Source organism: Protopterus annectens, chromosome 7.part0 (assembly GCF_019279795.1).
Source record: "Protopterus annectens isolate FY-2018-M chromosome 7.part0, PAN1.0, whole genome shotgun sequence".
Taxonomy (NCBI): domain Eukaryota; kingdom Metazoa; phylum Chordata; order Ceratodontiformes; family Protopteridae; genus Protopterus; species Protopterus annectens.
This window is the reverse complement of record NC_056739.1, coordinates 1197207560-1197225631: the sequence shown is the minus strand read 5'-3', so window position 1 is coordinate 1197225631 and position 18072 is coordinate 1197207560. Positions and strand designations below refer to the sequence as shown.

The window sequence follows — 18072 nt, the reverse complement described above, 5'->3', positions numbered from 1 at the left end:
AGAACACAATACTGAAGAAGTTATGAAGTGCATTCTCTTAAACAGCCACAAAGTTACATTCCAAGCCTAGCGTCAGTTTTTTAAGACAGTATCTTAAACGTAAATGTACATTTAGACATTTCATATTTTCTGTTCTATAAATTTTAGCAGAAAATGTCCTTGCTGAGGATTGCAGTCTTTATATCATCAAAAAAGTGTAAGGAATAAAGCCATAATATGTATATAACTTAAAATCTGAGTGAGGCACACCTACAGCAGCAGTTAGTAAATCATGAAATCTGTAAGGTACTTCTGCTCAGTTGCTAATAAAACATCAGTTAACCGGACCAAATGTTAAACTAATTTTAGCCATCAACGCCTCACAAAAGTTGACCACTAGATGTCATCTGCACAGTACAAAAATGAATATTATGTGCCACAACGACCAAAGTGGGCGGCCGCGGTGGTGCAGTGGTTAGCATTGTCGCCTCACAGCAAGAGGTTCTCCAGTTCGATCCTCGGCTCGGGTGCCTTCTGTGCGGAGTATGCATGTCCTCCCTCTGGTTGCGTGGGTTTCCTCCGGTTTCCTCCCACATCCCAAAAACATGCTGCAGGTGGATTGGACACTCTAAATTGGCCCTAGGTGTGAGTGTGTGTGTGCCTTCTGTGGAAGGTTGGGCGCCGGGCTGGCAACACGACACTGTAAAACTCCACTGCCAATCCTGAGCGGACAGGTGATCCGCTGTGGCGACCCCTAACCGGGAAAAAGCCAAAAGAAGTAGAAGATGTGCCACAATGACCAAAGTAAATGAAACTAAAACAAACAAACAAAAAAAAACTTGAGCCAGTCTTATTTCTGAAATGAAAGAGATAGCCCCATATACCTACATCTACTGTTAACTGCAGCAACATGTGGTTTTGTTTATTTTTTATATGATATAGAAATTAAATGGATGCCAGAGTAGTTGGTGCTTCTTTTTTTTTTTTTTTTGCAATACAATTTAATTTTCTGGAGGTGTTTTCCTGAGAGTATGCCGCTGAGGCCTGCCCTACTGTTACTGCGTGTAGTCAATATATTCTTCTTGTACATTTATGGGTTTCTTCCCAGGAACGTATCACGGAGGATGATTTGCTGCTTTGAAGTTGATCTTAAATGTGTGTGCTCATGTACTATTGCCCTGTGATAGATTACCATTCCAGTATCTTGCCTGCATTTAGTGTTTTTAGGACAGGTTCTATCTGTCTCTAACCCTGAAATGGAGTAAATGTTTACAGATAGTAGATAGATGCAGTCTGTGCATCCCACCTCCAGAACATAGTTTGTTCAAGATATCCAGTCTTATTTCAGTTTAACTGACTTTATATATGCTTCTACACAACTATTCTTCTGATTGTTGGTGAGACAGACACTTGCTAGTGTCTAAGTATGGATTCTGAAACTCCTCATTTAGTTTGCCAATATAAATATCTACTTTGGGTATTTTGAAAAACTGATCAGTAACATATGTAGTAGTAAAGTTTTCAGGCACTGCATTAGTGGTTTAGAATTCTTGCAGTTCATGAAAATTCTGAGCATATTGCACCTGTGGCCGCAGAAGCATATTTTCTCTTATGTAATTTTGCATGTTGCTCATATCAGTTCTGCATGTGATGATAACATAAATCCCAGATGATAAGTTAGCCACTGAACTGGTCATGATACAATGTGCCTTATGCCCCTTTAAAATTTTTAAGGGGCCATTTCTAGTCAGGAAGGTATAGCCTAATTTAGTGAAAACATAAGTTAACCAAGCTTTGGTAGCACATAGACTAAAACTGGAATGATATAGTGAAGATTATCTTGGCTCCTGTGCGAGGATGACATGCAAATTCATGAAGCGTTCCATAGTTTGGGGCAGGATTGTCATAATGGTTAAGGTCTTTACTTTACAGAGACAAGGTATAGGGTTTAATTCTCACCTGTGGTTATTGGCTAGGCTTGTAATAGTCTGCAGACTGATAGCCTGGTATTTACCCATGAACTTATAAACCAGTGAGTGGCAGACCTCCCAACCGTTCCGAATTACTCGGTTTTTACTGAGTTTTGGGGTCCAAATGAAGGGGTGCCATGATTCCCGAGTGGCACCCCTTCATTTCCGATTTTTCTTAGCTTTTTTTTAATTTTCGCGCTGTCGGAGCTGACGTCATCATGTGCGCAATGACGTCAGCTCCGTCAGGCTACCAGCCAGTCGGAATTGAGCTGAAGGAGCTCATATCGTCATTTCCGGCTGGCTGACTTAAATTTTAAAACAGTGGGAATTGCAAGTGGCAAGCCGCGCTTGTGCAGGATTACTGAACAGAACAGGGAAGCTAAACACTTCTGCAGAGCAGTTCTTTCGCCGAGGAGCCAGCATTGGTTGTGCAGAGCAGTTCGGGGGATATGGTATGGCAGACGCTTGTGCAGAGCAGTTCAACAGAAGCAGGGATATGGCAGCAACAACAGCAGGGATTAATGGCAGCAAAGAGCAGTTCACCAAGCCGGGAAGCTGAAGCGCAGAGCAATGGATTAATGGCGGCAGCAACTGAACAGACGCTGAAACAGGTAAGGAACAAGTACGTGTGTGTGTGTTGTGTTATTTTCCTGTTCCTTAGGGCACATACCAACAAACCTATCTCCTACAGCTAAATTTTATGTATGTTTTTTGTCATTTATTTGTCAAGCTAGTTAGCACCTACCTAACTCCTCCAACCAAATTTTATCTGCGTGTTTTGTCATACTGAACTAATACAGCCACATTTTATGTATGTGCTTTGTTGCACACAACTCTTAAAGCAAAATAACAACTGAAGTTCTCAGATATATTTCAAACTATTCTGCAACTGTAAAGCTTACAGAGGCTTATCAAAAACCTTTTTCTCTCCAGAACAAACCTATCAAGAAACTGTTAGGCTCATCCTTAGTTCTCCGGTTACAACCAAGCACTGTATCTTATCACAAAATTATCCAGCCATCCTTCAGTAATAAACTAGACCTTAGCATCCTAAATAGCGTCCATAAATATCTGCATCCCAGTTCAGGGCAGCCAACCGTTACATCAGTTGAAACCTCACCCTAACACTGCTGTCACCTAACAAAGTACTAGTACAAACTAACACATTTTGAAGATTTGTACAGAAATGCCCTCTTCAGATTTTATGTAGGCAACTTCAGGAGTAAGCTTTCACAATTACTGACTTAAACTACACATCCTTTAAAAATAAACTTATACTGCACTTTGAAAAACAAACCATATGCAGAGCCTTAACCAGAATACTGATAATCATAAATGATATTTACCCAATATGTCTTGGTTTATTTTCTGACAAACAGTTCCAACTTGTTTTAATTGTATGTCTGCAACGTGCATATGAAGCACAGAGTTTAACTCCTGTATTCTCTTAGCCCAAACTTTAAATCCTAATATACGCTTCACAATATTCTTTGCAACTTCTAACACTATCCCCTACTGAACAGAAGCTGAAACAGGTAAGGAACGAGTACGTGTGTGTGTGTGTAAATGCCCCCATATAATGGGCTTGGTGGCTAGAGGTATTCAGGCTCAAACCCTGTACCTTTAGTACAGGGTAAAAAGAGCCTACTATCCCTAGCTACCACCATTTCTGAGTGAGTTGAGAGCTATGATAAGTGAGAACATGTTTTTTTTTGTGCTAAGAGTTTAGAGCTATGATAAGAAGTGAGCACACAATTTGTATTCCCCAATTATTGTTTTTGTGCTAACAGTTCAGAGATATGGTGAGTGAGAAGTGAGAACTGAATTTGTATTCCCCTATTGGCTTTGTTGTTTTTCCATGTTTTTTGTGTTGAGGTTGAGTTATGTTGAGAAATGAGAAATTAATTCACTAAATGATGGCTATTAAATTTTAGTCTTCCTATTTTTCAGCAGCTGCTGATTTGGGATAGTGGTATGTTGTTCTGAATGTAGTGCATAGAGTCCTGTGTTCAAAACCTGCCAGTGAAATGCATGATGGTAGCACAACATTTTATTCTAACAACATTACAAAATTATACAAGCAATGTTTAAAATGTGTCCCTGGTTGACCCTTTGTCCCCCTCCCCCCCAAATTCAAGTGCGATACACTGTGCAAGATGCCTATGGCTTACACTACTGTCATTCTATTTATAGTGTGGGTGTGGAAGCAAACTTCTATGATGGAAAAGTACTGAATTGTGCAGTTTTGTCATTATTAGTTCATGTGTTTTGTTTCATTGCCTTCAGTACAGATTACTGGTGATGTTCAAACAATAAATTTAAAATGCTCTCTAACGTGTGTTATACAAGGAATATAATAAAGTCAGGAAGCTGTATAAAGAAAAGAACACATGTATGTTTTTTGTTTTGTGTGCAAGGGGCCAATGATTTGAAAACAGCCCAAAGGTAATCTTTATCCACCACTGACCAGATGCATTTTCTTTGGATGTGGTATGGCGTGTGGGTTTCAATGCTGTTTCAATGAATGTGAGTTTCAAGGGCAAAGTTTAATGTCAAGCCTATTTTCATTGTGAGACAGTATTGCTTTGTTTACCATATGATGCATTTTAGTGTTTCTGCATTGTTGTGCTGTAAAATGTAAAAATAAAAATTCAAATCATTGTAGAAGTAAAGCAGTAATGCATACATTAGTGTTTATGGTAAATGGGGCAAAATAGCCAGGTAACAGGACACTGCAATGGCTGCAGGGGGACTCTGGTGCCATGGTTTGGTTGTCTGTTCTTCAATTTGCGTTCGAAAGTTGGTATCCCACAATTACATTGGAGTGGGTGGGGTTACATAATTATGTATGCAAATTAGATGTTAATCAGCGTACAGATTTGTACCTATTTTTCATGGGCCTTGTCCAGATTTTTGATGTTTCCAGGTTGAGAGGTATGACTGACACATATTCAACAGGTTTTACTGTAACTGTGGTTGCATTATGACCAGCTCTGAATCCATGTCAGACCTCCCAACCATTCCGAATTACTCGGTTTTTACTGAGTTTTGGGGTCCAAATGAAGGGGTGCCACGATTCCCGAGTGGCACCCCTTCATTTCTGATTTTTCTTAGCTTTTTTTAAATTTTCGCGCTGTCGGAGCTGACGTCATCACGTGCGCAATGACGTCAGCTCCGTCAGGCTACCAGCCAGTCGGAATTGAGCTGAAGGAGCTCATATCGTCATTTCCGGCTGGCTGACTTAAATTTTAAAACAGCGGGAATTGCAAGTGGCAAGCCGTGCTTGTGCAGGATTACTGAACAGAACAGGGAAGCTAAACACTTCTGCAGAGCAGTTCTTTCGCTGAGGAGCCAGGATTGGTTGTGCAGAGCAGTTCGGGGGATATGGTATGGCAGACGCTTGTGCAGAGCAGTTCAACAGAAGCAGGGATATGGCAGCAACAACAGCAGGGATTAATGGCAGCAAAGAGCAGTTCACCAAGCCGGGAAGCTGAAGCGCAGAGCAATGGATTAATGGCGGCAGCAACTGAACAGACGCTGAAACAGGTAAGGAACAAGTACGTGTGTGTGTGTTGTGTTATTTTCCTGTTCCTTAGGGCACATACCAACAAACCTATCTCCTACAGCTAAATTTTATGTATGTTTTTTGTCATTTATTTGTCAAGCTAGTTAGCACCTACCTAACTCCTCCAACCAAATTTTATCTGCGTGTTTTGTCATACTGAACTAATACAGCCACATTTTATGTATGTGTTTTGTCGCACACAACTCGTAAAGCAAAATAACAGCTAAAGTTCTCAGATATATTTCAAACTATTCTGCAACTGTAAAGCTTACAGAGGCTTATCAAAAACCTTTTTCTCTCCAGAACAAACCTATCAAGAAACTGTTAGGCTCATCCTTAGTTCTCCGGTTACAACCAAGCACTGTATCTTATCACAAAATTATCCAGCCATCCTTCAGTAATAAACTAGACCTTAGCATCCTAAATAGCGTCCATAAATATCTGCATCCCAGTTCAGGGCAGCCAACCGTTACATCAGTTGAAACCTCACCCTAACACTGCTGTCACCTAACAAAGTACTAGTACAAACTAACACATTTTGAAGATTTGTACAGAAATGCCCTCTTCAGATTTTATGTAGGCAACTTCAGGAGTAAGCTTTCACAATTACTGACTTAAACTACACATCCTTTAAAAATAAACTTATACTGCACTTTGAAAAACAAACCATATGCAGAGCCTTAACCAAAATACTAATAATCATAAATGATATTTACCCAATATGTCTTAGTTTATTTTCTGACAAACAGTTCCAACTTGTTTTAATTGTATGTCTGCAACGTGCATATGAAGCACAGAGTTTAACTCCTGTATTCTCTTAGCCCAAACTTTAAATCCTAATATACGCTTCACAATATTCTTTGCAACTTCTAACACTATCCCCTACTGAACAGAAGCTGAAACAGGTAAGGAACGAGTACGTGTGTGCGTGTGTAAATGCCCCCATATAATGGGCTTGGTGGCTAGAGGTATTCAGGCTCAAACCCTGTACCTTTAGTACAGGGTAAAAAGAGCCTACTATCCCTAGCTACCACCATTTCTGAGTGAGTTGAGAGCTATGATAAGTGAGAACATGTTTTTTTTTTGTGCTAAGAGTTTAGAGCTATGATAAGAAGTGAGCATACAATTTGTATTCCCCTATTATTGTTTTTGTGCTAACAGTTCAGAGATATGGTGAGTGAGAAGTGAGAACTGAATTTGTATTCCCCTATTGGCTTTGTTGTTTGTCCATGTTTTTTGTGTTGAGGTTGAGTTATGTTGAGAAGTGAGAAATGAATTCACTAAATGATGGCTATTAAATTTTAGTCTTCCTATTTTTCAGGCAGCTGCTGATTTGGGATAGTGGTATGTTGTTCTGAATGTAGTGCATAGAGTCCTGTGTTCAAAACCTGCCAGTGAAATGCATGATGGTAGCACAACATTTTATTCTAACAACTTTACAAAATTATACAAGCAATGTTTAAAATGTGTCCCTGGTTGACCCTTTGTCCCCCTCCCCCCAAATTCAAGTGCGATACACTGTGCAAGATGCCTATGGCTTACACTACTGTCATTCTATTTATAGTGTGGGTGTGGAAGCAAACTTCTATGATGGAAAAGTACTGAATTGTGCAGCTTTGTCATTATTAGTTCATGTGTTTTGTTTCATTGCCTGCAGTACAGATTACTGGTGATGTTCAAACAATAAATTTAAAATGCTCTCTAACGTGTGTTATACAAGGAATATAATTTTTTTTTTTCAATAATCATTTTTATTGTTTTGCCAAACCATTATACAACAAGGAATATAATTTAATAAAGTCAGGAAGGTGTATAAAGAAAAGAACACATGTATGTTTTTTGTTTTGTGTGCAAGGGGCCAATGATTTGAAAACAGCCCAAAGGTAATCTTTATCCACCACTGACCAGATGCATTTTCTTTGGATGTGGTGTGGCGTGTGGGTTTCAATGCTGTTTCAATGAATGTGAGTTTCAAGGGCAAAGTTTAATGTCAAGCCTATTTTCATTGTGAGACAGTATTGCTTTGTTTACCATATGATGCATTTTAGTGTTTCTGCATTGTTGTGCTGTAAAATATAAAAATAAAAATTCAAATCATTGTAGAAGTAAAGCAGTAATGCATACATTAGTGTTTATGGTAAATGGGGCAAAATAGCCAGGTAACAGGACACTGCAATGGCTGCAGGGGGACTCTGGTGCCATGGTTTGGTTGTCTGTTCTTTAATTTGCGTTCGAAAGCTGGTATCCCACAATTACATTGGAGTGGGTGGGGTTACATAATTATGTATGCAAATTAGATGTTAATCAGCGTACAGATTTGTACCTATTTTTCATGGGCCTTGTCCAGATTTTTGATGTTTCCAGGTTAAGAGGTATGGTGAGCGGTCAGATAATGCCTGCCCATCTGTATTATTAGAAATCCATATTCAGCTTTGTTGCTGGGAAGAAAAGATACAAGTAGAAGGTCAGGTATGCTCCATGGTGTAGAGGGTTGGGGAGACCTAACTGCAGCGTGTCTAACATTCAATTAATGTCCCTGGCACTGGAGAAGCCAGACAGGAAGGGTGCAGATTGAAGGGGTACGGCAGTCTCACCTCTCCCTGAGGGAGGGAGGGGGTGATGAATGTGGACACTCAGGGAGCACAAAAGGAAGTGTGGAGAATATAGAAACTATTTCCCATGCTTGAGGGAAGGGGGTGGGCTTGCTTTGTAACAACATCCCTGGTGAAAGTGAGGGTTGACTAGTGTATTCAGTCCACTGCACACCCTTCTTCCATTCCTTGCTGAGCATCTGCACGGAGTTAGGTCCATAACAAGAAAACTCATGATCCACCCCTTGATGGCTCATCTCACCTGGCTATCATCCTCGATGAGAAGGGAATGAATGGGTCAATTGATCAAGAGAAGGCTGATGATCATCAGGAGAAAACAGAGAAGGAAAACAGATTGTCAGATGCATAATTTTTGTTCTAGCTGTTAATGCAGAGGATTAAGGTTATGCCTCATTAATGAGATGCTTCCTGTAATGCAGAGTTTGAGTCCCTCAACATCCATTGGCCTACCATGTGACTTTGGGCAAGTTACTAAACCAGAAAGTCTTCCCAGGTCATCCCTGTAAAGAGACGCTTGTGTCCAGTGGGCATACCTGGTTAATAAATAAAATTAAAAAGAAAAGCCAATTCCCCCCTTCCTTTCTCACACTGCTGGAACATCTTTCTCAGATAACAAGGTCTGGATCTTTGCTTTAGAGGGAAAAATAAAGACCACCATAACAGTAACACAGGAAAGCACCTTATAAACATATAGACTCTCTATGGAAATATGCATTTGCAGTATATTGGTTACATTGTTCACCTGCATGCAGCAGATGAGCTGAATAAATTAAATCATACTCTATCACTAATGTGATGGCCTGTGCAGACACTCAATCAGCGACGGTCACCTCCTTTACTACCATGCTGCTGAGATCATCATCTTTACAAGGAGACACCCCACCCTACTGCAATACTTTGGGGGCTGTAGTAGTGGTGGGATGAGCAAATGGATTGTGCGGGTCTTGCAGCTGGAGTACTGAGGCCAGGTGAGTGGACAGTAGCAAACAAAATTAATAAATAGAGAACCTGAGTTTGGTGTTCCTTGGTCGTGTAAGAGGATAGAAGCAAACAAAAACAATAATTAAACAAGTCTTAAGTTAAGCAAGTAAATCTGTCTCTCTTAGATATGCCTACAAGCCAAACACTGTTATTAATTTTTGAATTTGAAATGCACTGTTTTTAATGGTTTCAATCTTGAGACATTTAGCAACAGTCAACAATGGTCTCAAGCAATAGTGCATTTCCTTAGGGAGCCTAATCACATGTACAATTTTCCAATTTTGTCCATGAAGTATATTTTAAATGTGCTATTTTGTTTTGTCTTCTCTTGAGTGGGCATCCATTCTGCCTCCAGAGAAGCATGTTCTGAACCAAAGCATTTTTTTTCTTTTCCCCTCCCTGCAGCTGACCATCAGCTGCAACCAGCTTGTCTTCTCCTTCACTGGGTCTGCTGGACCTGACCCATGTCCAGCACAGGTGAGAAGATCAAGGACAGTGGTGCAGCATTATACTGCTGCAGGGGAATGTGCCCTAACCCCCTCGACTTGCTACAGCCTTGTCAGTTCTGCTATCACTGCACTCAGGAGGTGCATGTATGTTTCTATGTATGTGCGATCTCCCAGCCAAGTGGCTCATTGCTTAAAGTTATTCATCAGGCTTAGACACTGCTGACTGTAGTAAGCTTAGGCTGCCTCCCTTCCCCCAGGGTGAATGAGTTGACATTGGAGGCACAATCACATCCTCACACTGCAGCCCCTCCAACATCCATACAGGCTGTCATGGGTGCAGGTTTTTGACATAGATTAAATTATTTGTACATGTTCCTTTTTGTCTGTATTGTCACACTGAATGCTAATGAGTTCAGTGGACTTGTATTTGGATTCACCAGCAAATTACTTGGTAAAAGACAATAGACTCAGGAATCTATATGAAGATGTAAGTTCTTTGACAAGGAAAAAAAAAGAAGTAAAACTTTTTTTTTTGGTGGGATATGTCCTTATCCCATGCAATTTTATAAAATCTCCTCCAAGACTGCACCATGATCCAAAGAATGAAGCACATCAGAGTCAAATCTGAAATGGGGCCAGACATAAACCCAGTACTACACTGGGACCAGCTGCCAATTACAACCCCCTACACACATGAAAGCAAAGATTTCTTGAAAATATTAGTGTCTGTAACCCTGCTGCACCTAGCACAGCCCCATGCTTACTTCCATGTTCAATCATAAAATGAGAACATGTTCTTGAGCACTGAAATCTGCACTTACCTGCATTACCTGTATCAGCAGGTGCTTGTGGAGGTGAGCAAAGAGCTGTTTTCCACTATTACATGCATGCATGAATTCTCCCACTCCACACACACTGAGTAATCCACCAGATCAGCAGGTGGCAAACTGACCAAACTGCTGTCAGCTGAATAAGCAGTGTTGGTTGTTTAAACTCTAGCATTCATTAGAACTTGACCAATGAAGAAAATGTTGCATATCACTGCTATTGTGACAGATAAGCTGATTTCATTACTGGTGACTCACATCTAGCAAATAGCCAAGGAAGTTGGAGGGTCGGCTAATGGTGGGAGGGGGAGAAGGGAGGGAGAGATGGAATGACTATCAATTAGTTCTTATTTTCTTTGTAGGAAGGAGACTAACAACTCTACTCTGCAAGTATCACCAGAAACAGAATACAGAGAGTGTCAGTAGACTGATAGCCAAACGCAGAAATATGCATGCCTACCATCATGTCATGTATGTGTGTGTGTCTGTCTATGTACTTGTGGACATGTCTGTATCTGTAGGTCTGTCCTTCCATCTGTCTGTGACTTGGTGAATGTGTCAGGTGAGATGCAGATGAAAACTGCTAGGCTGGTCTATGCTGAAGCCTCCCCAAGAACATTGGAAAGGGTAACTAACTTCACAACAACCTTAGTAAATTAAATGGCATCTGATCCAGTCCCTTCTTCCCTTCCTACCTGCCTGTAGAGTATCCACAGTTGACTGCCTAGAAGATGGTCTTAGAAAGGTCAGAACAAAATTGTACATGTTCTGAGACTGCATCCCTCTCAAATAAAGTGTATTTAAAAATGCAGGAAGTTTGAAGACGCTTTCACAAAGTTCATTGTTTCAGTTCATGACTCAGCAGCAGTCCCTCCCATGTGTTCTGTCATGCTTCCCACGAATAAACACAAATTGGAGGAAGGCAGCCTTGAGCCTGTTCAGTGACCTGTATGATGTAGCTGCTCTGCCTCACTGTTATCTGCTTTTGTTCTCATATGTCTGACCAAACATCTCTTAATTTAATTTGTCAAATCATATTCCACAATCAAATGAGCAAGGCATTCCATGGGAACCATGTCATTTGTGCAAAAGTCATTTAATCAAAAAACAAGTCAGTCAGAAATAAAGACACTGACTTGCTTTCAAAGAGGACAGTTCTTCTGTGGAAACAAGATCCTCACACACATGCAATGTGCTTGAACCTAAACCTCCAGATTTAGTATAATCAACCTTGAGGTTCCTGCACCTTGGGGCAAAGGCAAAAACTGGACTGGACTGGACTGATCCTGTCCTAGGATTATACATTTCAGCCATGTCCTCCTCTGTAATTGCCTGGCGATTGTTCAGCAGGTAGGTTACCTATTCCATGAACCCATTAACAGCCATGTGAAATAATGTTGCCTAATTCTGGATCTGAACCTTCATAATTCTCTTACTCCTTCACCTTTCCAGTTGTCCAATCACAGTACCTCATTCTTTTTCTGCAAACCTTCACTGCATTTACATCAGGATCTTATAGGTCCAGATCATGTGTCTTCTCAACTCTCTCCCAAGATATGTGTAACATAGAAGATTGTGACAGGGCCTCCCAATCTTAACCAGTTAATAAGAATAATATGGAATTCAAGATATTCACCTCGAGAGCAAAGGCATCAAAAGTGAATTTCCTCAAATCCATTTTGAGAACACATTAGTGGTATGATGAACATTCCAATCATAATGTTTTGTTTTGCACAAGAATTTCCAATTAAGTTAGAGCTTCATGTGCTTGAAAACATTTTAGTGCTGGTCTGTCTCTACCATGATTATATTTGATATCACATGAAACTGAAGATGGTAAAGGGTGTATCAGAAAAGTTCATTATCAAACCCAAAACTCACTGCTGTGTTTTTCTGTCTCTTTTATTCATATTTATTCCTTGTAGTAGCTTATCTATAAATTTACATACCACCATATAGGTTTGGGCTAATTCATTCTCTTTATTATTTTCAACTTGAAGTGGCATGACACAAACGTTTCTCAATGTCTGTAAACCATCTGTGTCAGGGCAAGAAATTGACTGCAGTATAGTATTTTGTTTAGAAGTGCACTGCAGCATATGACCACAACTCTTTTACTGATAGCAAAATGCCATCTCCTAACTCCTTTCCTGTGCCTTTCTAGGCCCTGTTTCAGGCATTCATAATGTGTCTGATTAGTGCAAATCCATTATACCACGTATATATTAACCTTGACAGGTCACCTGCTTGAAATAATGAATTTGCACATGTAGGGGGATGTAGTCAATAATGCCAGGCATTAGAGGATTACTTATTATTCAGGAAATGAATGTTGTTGCAAATGCTATTCTATTAGCTTTAAGTGAATTACCATAATATTTGAAAAGTGGCACACTATAGCAAAACAAAATACAAAAAAAAAGAATAATTTTAAAAAACTCACTGTATGACATACCAGCTAAAACTGCACTAAAAGTTAGATGCAAGCACTAACTAGAAATAACTATAATAAACTATTGTTCTTTCTTCAGAATATGACAACATGAGTATCTGCAATGATGGTACATAAGTGATGCTCTCACACAAGAGCATTACAGCAAAAGCTTTCTTTGACTTTGTCAAGTTTGTAGTGGAAGAACAGCTGTCATCCTAGAAGCACATTTGCCATTGCTGTGACTAGAAACTGCTCACTTCATGAATATTCATTACCTACCTTCTGTGCAGAGCAGTGATGGTGAACCTATGACACGCCATGACATTGAACAACACCCAAGTTACCAAAGAAACTGAATGAGAAAAAATACAAGAAATATGTGAACCTGCACTTATCAATTAAAACTCAGCAACAAAAAAGTCATTAATTGATGTTAATCAAATCAAATGCAAAGTATTCCACATTTTTTCAGTTCAATTCAAAATTACTATTAAAAGTAGGGTAATTTTTTGGTGCACTGTTTTAAGCCCAACTATTAGTGAGCATATTGTTTTCTCTATTGTAAGTCACTGATTTTTCTTTTACTTTTATAATATATAGCAGCACACGAGGACTGTATTTTTTTAAAATAAATGAATGTGTAAAAAATAATTTCTCTTTTGTTTGGGGGGGGGGGGGTGAGACTCCAGCGGAATCAAGATAGTCATTTTCTGAATTTTTGACACACGGAGCCCAAAAAGGTTTGCCATCACTGGTGTAGAGATCACATCGGTAATGAATATTCATTATGTATACATGACGTGGAATAGGGGTATACATAAATTACACTGTCAGTGCTATTTAGATGGTATTTGGTACTCTGTATCCAGGAGGAAAGTGTTCCTTACCGTGCCCAAATTTCCATAGAAACAGCAATGCTAAATAAATAGCACTGCATGAACTAGTGATCCCATGCAGACAAGGCTAACATTTCTTATAAAGTGAACAATAAGTGACATACATGTGGCTGTAATAGATTTAAAAGATCGTTGTTGTTGTCGTCGTTCGGCTTTTCCCGGTTAGGGGTCGCCACAGCGGAACTCCGGTCCGCTAATGATTGGCAATAGATATTCACGAATGCCAAGGTGCCAGCTTGATGTTCAACCTTCAATGAAGGCACGCCCATTTATGCATGTCTTTCGACCACCCACCCAACCGCGGGCGTTCAAAAGACATGCGTACATATTTCAGTTTATTCAAGAAACCACACGGACATGTAGTTGAACACAGACTAAGAAAATGTGCAGCTGACAAAAACAGTTGAGGATTCCATTAAACAACATAATATATTTGCACCAATAAGCATACATTCTGACTTGATATTAATCAGATCATTTCACATACTTTGTGGTTTTATTTCCTGAATTTACCAGATTGTCTTGACTTATTAGTAGCTCACGCCAGGGCTTACAACCATGCAGGGCATCCCGGTGCATTTAAAAGGAATAAATCTTTCATAGGTCATAACAAGCCTGTTTTCATGAGGTATCCTCTTTTTGATGCTGGCCTTTGGATAAATTGCATAACAGTCTCAGATATACTCTGGTGCCGTGATCACTAAATCTGGTTATGAGGATAATTGTAAAGTGTAAACATGACCAGATTCTTTTCTAAATTTTTTGCTAGTCAGTCTGAATGTCAAATCAACTCTTCTGTTTTAAGTTATAGGCATATATTTTACTTAATAGCCACCTTTTTTCAAGTCGTAAGTGCATGTTTACTTTAAAGTACATTAGTTTCATTTTATATCTACACTCTGCAAAGAAATCTTGACTTTGCTTTCATCCTTAGTACTTAAACTATACACCAACTCTTCATATCAAATTATGAAAACTTTAAGAGTCAGTTACAAATGGATATAGCATTTAAAGAATGTGTTAAGTCATTACATGAAACATTTTCTGAATATTTAACATTTAACTTTAATGTAATTAAAGTTTATATTCTTCTAACCATCCTTTCTAAATGCCTGGAATTGTTCTAGCAGCAATACATTACAATTTTTTGAAAAAATATACATCTGTAAATATGCAAGAAGAAATAAGGTTACGGCAGTATAAACATTTTTTCAGGAAATTATGTTGAAAATATTAGGAAAGTAACTATGATTCTTGGAACAGAAACTTGAAAAATGAAGAAATATACAAAACTAAGGTCATGGTACCTTGGATTATTCTCCTTACACTGAGGTATAGCTGTCTAAGAGATAGTATTTATAAACTTGCAGGGGTGTAGGGATACTTACTCTACACTGTGGGGCACAATGGGCAAATCCACCCTACAGTGACACTTTAATGGTAGTACTTTGAGTTTCAAGATTAGCTACATTTCTTTTGGTCATCATATTTTATTTTTCAGATTTACAGGTCTTGCATTTCCGAGAGAGCTTGCTTTTAACATGTACAGTTTTAGTTCCTTTTTGAGGTCTTCTAGACAAATGTGTATGTTCGTACAGTGTCACTGGTTTCAGTGAGAGCATTATTACAGTCTGCTAAATTACCAGTGAAGAATTTTAAAAATGAACAGTGCCTGGGTAAGCAGTGTCACCCACTGATTACAGTTATTGCAAACTTTGGGTGTCCTGCACAGAAGGTGGTTAGGGGTCAAGCAAGAATGCATGATTATGTTGCCTTCCAGTCTATTCTTAAAACAGCCTCTTTCACATTCTTTTACTAATGGAGCTCATTTTGCATCCTTTCAGTAGAATCACTTCTAGTTCACATAATGTCTTTTTCCTTATCTTTCTTGACTTCAATCACTACCATCCTTCCCAAAGTACAGGTGCACAATTGTACCTTGTGACTAGGAGAGGCATTTCTCCAAAATTCTTCTAATCAGTATAGATATTACCTTTGGTCTCAGTGTATTACAGTTCTATGATCAGTGGGATTCATCGACCATGTCTTCTCAGTTCTTAGTCCAAATCTCTGGGACACAGTCCGTATTGACATTGGACAATACCAATCTTATGTCCACTTCAAACAAAACTTTCCAAAATTATAAGAAGACACAGTAAGCTCCACCTGGATCAAAAAACATGATATTTACCCTTGGATATAACTCGACACTGCTATGAATTCCTTAGTATAACCCTCTTGGTTCTGTACATAAATCTGTTTATATTTTTCATCTCTCTCTCTCCTATTTGTGTATCCTGTAGTTTGTCTGCTTAACATATTCCTCTAATTTCTTTCCACTTACCTCTCTTCTCTAGATGCTATGAGTGTAGTCTGCTTTACTCTCCACAAATTGTATTGCAAGATCTTAAATAATTTTTAAAGTAATAATTTACCACCATAATTCAATGTGAAAGCATATAGTCTTTAATGTTTGTTATACAGGTGTATTTCCAGTCTATTTACCGTGAATGCATTTTACTCATACCTGGGTTGTGATTGAAATAGTACTTTGTGGATATGTCCAGTACTCCAGTTAACAAAGTTCATTAATGTATTAATCATGATTAATATAAAAAAATAAGAAAAATACCCAGTCAACAAAATCAAATTACATAAATAGTATATCTATTGTTTAAAAAAATACAAAGTCAAGAGCCCGTTGTTAAAAACCTTGCAGCTCAACAGACTGTCACCACTAATAACTCAATAATGCATTTACTCTGACAAACAATGTCAGGAGTAGTAGTAAGTAAATCTTTAATTTATATGATGAAAAGTGTGGTGAAATAGATAAAACATTTTTGCACAAAAACATCAGCATAACGTAAAGAGTTCAACAAGCTTTACAATGAAGGCATCTGATCATTTGCTTAGATCTGTTTGGGCTTACTGGAATAAAGTAAGTCATCTATCAAGCCTCTAATACAAGAATGTAAGAAGTGTGCTTCAGTAAAAGTATTGCATGTTGAAATATATCAAGCTATAGTCACTAAATAAAGGCAGCTGATGCTACTCTCAGTGTGTTCAACTTACAAACAGTAAGTCTCAGTGATTTCCACCTCACATTCCCAGACTTAAATATAACTATCCTAATAATGCAAAAGACTGTGGATGATAAAATGCAAGTATTCTCTGTTCCCTAATGTTGTGTAATCACAGAGCTGTAAGTTGGGGGTATGTAAGTACGGAGGGGCAGCTTTAAGTAAAGGTTTGATATTTATGATGTAAACTTTAGTCCAGTTTGGAATTTGTTCATTTGAGTATTCTACCAAACAAAGTACTGATCAGTGCTAGTAGGAATCACTTAAGCATATCATTAGGTTAGCAAGTCAGCAGCATAACTTCTAAAAAAGGTAAAAGTATACCTACAATGATAGTCTAAAAAGTATGCTTTCAAACAATTTTTAAACATGGAAGCTAGTATGCTATCTCAGACACACTAAGGTACAGAATTCCACAGAGGAAAAGAATGCTCTATTTCAGATTTCGCTATCACAGAGAAAGGATAGGAGAAATATGAGAAGAGGTCCTATATTTCAAGAATAACTCTCTGAAAAAACACTTGCATAGAAAGTGCTCATGATCCTCTTTCTAAGCCCAATACAACAATGCATAGATGTTGATAATACTTTCATTGAGAAAACATTTAGAAAATGTTGAAGATAACAGTAGCATATAAATGTAAACAATGGCTGAAGCCAAGATCACCAACAATAATCTGCAAAAGACAGAAATAGTGAAAGCATTATAGCAAAAGTGATGCTACAGAAAGCATACAATACAAATTGTCTATTAGAATCAAACTTCAGTCATAATTCAACAAAAGTATTGCAGAAATATAAAACAGGGACAGCTCAGAAGATATAGATGTTAGATCTTGGGAATACAAACACCAAGAAAAGTTGTAAAATAATAAAATCTATATATACATAAAAAACAGCAGAAAATAACTTGTAATTTAACTTTTCTGTCTTGTCTGTTATTAACATACTGTAGCTGTCCATAATCATTTGATCTATTTTTTTCACATATCCTATGTTTTGTTGAATTGCTGTGTTGTTTTATACTGTGCTACTCATCCTTGGAGTTCATACAATGCACTTGTCTTCCATTCTAACATTTTCTTACATTGAGACAAAAGTTAGAACCTGTAAGCTGGTGGCCTCCTCCCCCGCCCTTTTCTTTAGCCATGTTTTGTATTACCTGTTCATAGTTTGTGTACCCCAATCAGGTCCTCACTCTCCTTCCTCTTCTATAGGAGGACATCTCTACTTCATCCAGTATGTCTTGTTTTGATTTATCTTACATCCTTCTCAC

The 18072-nt window shown here is 38.5% G+C and overlaps 1 protein-coding gene and 1 non-coding gene across 3 annotated transcripts in view; both read left to right on the top strand.

Annotated features, from left to right (window-relative positions):
• Positions 1-18072, top strand: part of CPEB1 (cytoplasmic polyadenylation element binding protein 1) — a 2007200-nt gene that overhangs the window by 1072490 nt on the left and 916638 nt on the right. The gene's annotated exons all lie outside the window — the stretch shown is intronic.
• LOC122807336 lies at positions 1769-1871 on the top strand. The gene has a single exon (XR_006365646.1). It is a non-coding gene; the product is annotated as a U6 spliceosomal RNA (small nuclear RNA).